Source organism: Mauremys mutica, chromosome 4 (assembly GCF_020497125.1).
Source record: "Mauremys mutica isolate MM-2020 ecotype Southern chromosome 4, ASM2049712v1, whole genome shotgun sequence".
Lineage (NCBI taxonomy): Eukaryota > Metazoa > Chordata > Testudines > Geoemydidae > Mauremys > Mauremys mutica.
The window spans coordinates 122819762-122825761 of record NC_059075.1 but is presented as its reverse complement, the minus strand read 5'-3'; positions in this window follow the sequence as shown (position 1 = coordinate 122825761).

The window sequence follows — 6000 nt, the reverse complement described above, 5'->3', positions numbered from 1 at the left end:
CGTTCCCTTGTTGGAGGGGTACGCTAGAGACTCCTGCCGGCGCCCCCCTGTCCGAGGGGCGTGCCACGGACCCCTTCCCCACCGCCGGCGGCGGGAACCAAGGCCGCCCGGCTTACACATGGCTGGAGAGTACACCCCTCCTCGGAATCCATAGTCAGTGGTGGGGTAGTGGTGGCGGCCCCCCCTAGAATTGCATGCAGCTCAGCATAGAAGCGGCATGTCTGCGGCCCTGCCCTGGACCTTCCATTTGCTTCTTTGGTTTTCTGGTAGGCTTGTCTGAGCTCCTTAACTTTCACGCGGCACTGTAGTGAGTCCCTATTGTGGCCTCTCTCCATCATGCCCTTGTTAACTTTTTCAAATGTTTTGGCATTTCAACTTTTGGAACGTAGTTCAGCTAGCACGGAATCCTCTCCCCATATAGCGATCAGATCCAGTACCTCCCATACAGTCCATGCTGGTGCTCTTTTTCAATTCTCAGACTGCATGGTTATGGTTACCTGTGCTGATCAGCTCTCCACGCTGGGCAAACAGGAAATGAAATTCAAAAGTTCGTGGGGCATTTCCTGTCTACCTGGCCAGTGCATCCGAGTTCAGATTGCTGTCCAGAGCGGTCACAATGGTGCACTGTGGGATAGGTCCTGGAGGCCAATACCATCGAATTGCAGCCACATTAAACCTAATATGAAATGGCAATACCAATTTCAGCGCTACTCCCCTCGTCGGGGAGAAGTACAGATATCGATATTAAGAGCCCTTTATATCGAAATAAAGGGCTTCGTTGTGTGGACGGGTGCAGGGTTAATTCGGTTTAACGCTGCTAAATTCGAAATAAACTCGTAGTGTAGACCAGGCCTGTCTGTCTCTTTTCTTCAACAGCAGCCAGCACCTAAGGGATTGTCTACACAGGGCACTTACCAGCATTACTACACCAATATAACTCCTCATGTGGCTTTTTCTCGGTTTGATTTATGTCCCTTCGGAAGAATATTTTTAAAACTAGAAACTTTTGCCTCTACAGGGGATGTGATTTCTGTGACACATTCATAGAATATCACAGAATCATAAAATATCAGGGTTGGAAGGGACCTCAGGAGGTCATCTAGTCCAACCCACTGCTCAAAGCAGGACCAATCCCCAACTAAATCATCCCAGCCAGGGCTTTGTCAGGCCTGACCTTAAAAACCTCTAAGGAAGGAGATTCCACCACCTCCCTAGGTAACCCATTCCAGTGCTTCACCACGTTCCTAGTAAAAAAGTTTTTCCTAATAGCCAACCTAAACCGCCCACATTGCAACTTGAGACCATTACTCCTTGTTCTGTCATCTACTACCACTGAGAACAGTCTAGTTCCATCCTCTTTGGAACCCCCTTTCAGGTAGTTGAAAGCAGCTATCAAATCCCCCCTCATTCTTCTCTTCTGCAGACTAAACAATCCCACTTCCCTCAGCCTCTCCTCATAAGTCATGTGCTCCAGCCCCCTAATCATTTTTGTTGCCCTCCGCTGGGCTCTTTCCAATTTTTCCACATCCTTCCTGTAGTGTGGGGCCCAAAACTGGACACAGTACTCCAGATGAGGCCTCACCAATGTCAAATAGAGGGGAATGATTACATCCCTCGATCTGCTGGCAATGCCCCACTTATACAGCCCAAAATGCCGTTAGCCTTCTTGGCAACAAGGGCGCACTGTTGACTCATATCCAGCTTCTTGTCCACTGTAACCCCTAGGTCCTTTTCTGTAGAACTACTGCCTAGCCACCTGATCCCTAGTCTGTAGCAGTGCATGGGATTTTTCCGTCCTAAGTGCAGGACTCTGCACTTTCCTTATTGAACCTCATCAGATTTCTTTTGGCACAATCCTCTCATTTGTCTGGTTCCCTACGTATCCTATCCCTACCCTCCAACGTATCTACCACTCCTCCCAGTTTAGTGTTATCTGTAAACTTGCTGAGGGTGCAATCCATGCCATGCTCCAGATCATTAATGAAGATATTGAACAAAACTGGATCCAGGACCGACCCCTGGGGCACTCCGCTTGATACCAGCTGCCAACTAGACATGGAGCCATTGATCACTACCATGGGCGCCAGGTTTGTATAATTTTTGGTGGTGCCCAGAACGGGTCCAAGCAGAGCTTTCACATCTCTATGGACGGCTCTGCAAATATAAGCCCAAACATTGGTGAAGCCAGGCCCACATTCCTGAATATTGGTGGAGCACGGGCACCACGGGCCCAGGTAACTCGCTGCCTATGAACTACCCGTTGAGCCTGATGATCTAGCCAGCTTTCTATCCACTACATTAGCCTTTTTCCAGTCATCTGGGACCTCACCCAATCGCCATGAGTTTTCAAAGATAATGGCAAATGGCTCTGCAATCACATCCACCAACTCCTTTAGCACCCTCGGATGCAGCATATCCGGCCCCATAGCCTTGTGCTTGTCCAGCTTTTCTAAATAGTCCTGAACCACTTCTTTCTCCACAGAGGGCTGGTCATCTCCCCCCCATACTGTGCTGCCCAGTGCCATAGTCTGGGAGCTGACCTTTTTCGTGAAGACAGGCAAAAAAAGCACTGAGTACACTTATAGCAGCGAAAGTCCCAGTGTAAAAAAATCCTAGGCTTGGGATTTTTCTCCCTTCCTCTGAGGCCTAGTCTATAGTACAAAGGGTTTGCCAGTATAGCTGCATGGGCAAACCCTCCTAGTGCAGATGCAGTCATAGAAGCCAAAAAAGGCTTTTGCTGCTATAACTTATTGCATTCAGGGAGTTGGTCAGAGCTATACCAGCAAAAGCACTGTTTTGAAGTTGGCTTCATTGACAACTTTCTAATCGCACAAAACCAGAACACCCCTGACCCGCCCCCGCCCCTTCTTGAGGCCCCACCCGCCGCTCGCTCCATCCCCCTCCCTCCGTTGCTCACTCTCCCCCACCCTCACTCACTTTCACTGGGCAGGGTACTGGGCTGCGGGTGAGTGAGGGCTCCGGCTGGGGGTGCGGGTTCTGGGGAAAGGCCAGAGATGAGGAGTTTGGGGTGTGGGAGAGAGCTCCGGGCTGGCTGGGGCAGGGGGTTGGGGCATGGGGTGGGGCGTGAGGACTCCAGCTGGGGGTGTGGGATCAGGGGTGGGCCCAGGGATGAGGGGCTTGGGGTACAGAAGGGGGCTCAGGGCTGAGGCAGGGAGTTGGGGTGTAGGGGGGGGTGCGGAATGCAGGCTCTGGGAGGCAGTTTGGGTGCAGGAGGGGACTCAGGGTTGGAGCAGGGGGTTGGGGCATAGGATGAGGTGCGGGGTCCCAGTGGCACTTACTGCGGCTCCCAGGAAGCGGCCGCCAGTTCACTGTGCCCCCTAGGCACATGGGCGGCCAGTGAGGCTCCACACGCTCCCCTCGCATCTGCAGGTTCCCAGCCAATGGGAACCACGGAGCCAGCACTCAGGGCAGGGACAGCACGCAGAGCCTCCCTGACCACCCATGCGCCTAGGGGCCGTAGGAACCCAGCAGCCGCTTCCGGGGGCCGTGCAGAGCTAGGGCAGGCACGGAGCCTGCCTTAGCCCTGGGCCTCCTCTGTGCCACCGACCAGACTTTTAAGGGCCCAGTCAGCAGTGCCAACTGGAGCCGCCAGGGTCCCTTTTCAACCAGGCGTTCTGATCAAAAAACAGATGCCTGGCAGCCCTAAAGTTGGGTCTCCACTACAAGGATTGACCAGTATAGTTATACCAGTATAGCTATACCAGCAAATCCTTTCTAGTGTAGACTAGGCCTCAATGGAAGAGAAAAAAATACAGAACCTAGGGGATTGGGATAGCAGGGGAGACTGAGTCGGGACTGGGGGCATGGGCAGAGCTGTGGGGGATAGCTCAGGGCTGGGATAGCAGGGGGCTGTGAGGAAGGGCACAGGGGCACTGGCAGAGCTGGCGGGGGAGGGGGGCTGGGTTTACCCTGTGGGGCATTTGGGGGCTGGGTGGCATTCAGCACCAAGGTGAGACTCTGTGGGACCTGCCCTCCCATGAAACCTGTGCCAATGCTGATAAGCCCGGCTAAAGGCTCTGGCTCAGGCAAGCTCCCTGCACCCTGGACTTTGGATGCCCCTCCTGTTCCCTGGTGACTGCAAGGAAGTCATATAGATAATGGAACCAATGTGGGTGTGACAATCCTCTAGCCACGTGTGGGATCAAACCCACAACCTCTGGATCTAAAAAAGCAGGAGCCTCTGCTACTTAAGCCTAGTCCACCCTCTTTGCTCATATAGCTGCTTCTTTAGCTTATTAACCAATATATACAATCCAACAACCAGCAAGAGGCAGCACCCCATCCAGAGTTAATATGGGTTTACATATCTCAAACAACTTATTGATCATTTACTTAGTGCGTGGCCCAGTCTACCCAGCTCCCACACTTTCTCTTGGGGTCACAATTCCACCACCCAGCCAAGGTCCTGAGATCTGACCAAGTCTTCTGCCAGGTGTGGTGGGCAGCTAAGAGGGCCAGATTCAAATATCTAGGGTTCCTCTTAACAAACACTTTGAGCCTCCACTCAGAAACATGAAGAAAAAAAAACTAAATACCTTCCCTAGGTGACCTTAACAGACATCCCTATCTCACCCACATGCAGTGATCAGGTATGAAACAAAGAGAACTGTATAAATCATAGAATATCAGGGTTGAAAGGGACCTCAGGAGATCATCTAGTCCAACCCCCTGCTCAAAGCAGGACCAATCCCCAGGCAGATTTTTGCCCCAGATCCCTAAATGGCCCCCTCAAGAATTAAGCTCACAATGCTGGGTTTAGGAAGCCAATGCTCAAACCCCTGGGGCATGGACACAGAATCCACTCTGGGAAGCACAGCAACAATAAATCAACTAATTATATATATATATATATAACTACTAAGTAAGGCACCCACTCCATGAGGTCTTTGGTCAAAGTCTTTTAGCTCAGCTCCCCACCCTTAGCACTCATTTCCACCTTCCTCACCAAACACGCCACTCAGTTTGTGGTCCATGGGTCACACAGTCTAGAGTTCAGACAGATCTGTCTTTAGCCCCTAAAGAAAGGGCTACATGGTTCAGTCTGGAGGTTCCACCCTTAACACATATCTGGTGAGTTAGTTTTGTCAATATTCCCCATAGTCTCTCCAATCCACTCTAAGACCTTACTCCCACCCAAAGCTTGTAAAAATAAAACAACAAACCCAGGAGTCCTGACTCCCATTCCTGCAGTTTGAAAATTAAACAGACATTACTCATTAATTAATAATAACTTGGTGCATCATAGCAGATAGCCCTGTCCTCCCTGATCAGAATGGAAACCAGTTGTTCCCAAACAGACTGATAGAGAGAACTGCATCTAAAGAGGAAAAAACTCATTATCAGGGGAGCAACAAGATACAGTGAAAGGGCAATAGCTACACATGCAGATAACAAAATGCAAATGAGTTCTGGCTTATTCAGTCACTTCCCTGGGTCACCAATAGAAGGCAGTGGAAAGCTCCTCCCCTGGGGAGCATCTGCCCATCTGAAGTCATGAAGCAGCTCTGGAAGGCTCCCACCAATTCATGACAGTAACAAGCTCCCTAGCATAGAACTTCAGGGCACAGGGTTTATAGCTTCCTGACTTATTACACCCGCTCTGGATTCCTCCTCCTTCTCTGGGCCTTCAGATACCACCAATCCCATCCAGCCAATTAACATCAGTGAGGATCCAGCCCCATTGACTCCAGTGGAGCTATGGCCAATTCACACCAGCTGGGGATCTGGCCCCATTCATTCTCCACAACCCTCTGCATCCTTGCACCGTCAGGTCTAAGAGAAGGGGGGTGAAGAACCAAGGCCTGGGAGCTGCAGGGGACATGGACATGGAGTCTGAGGGAGGGGCAGGTGTGTGGCTAGCAGGTGGGTCACAGAATTAATCTATTAGACTTTTGGGGCTCAAGGAGAAGCTGTGCACTGAGAGCTCCTCCAGTTGGGCCAGAATCCCCATTCTCAGCATGCTGTGATTATGTGTGTGAG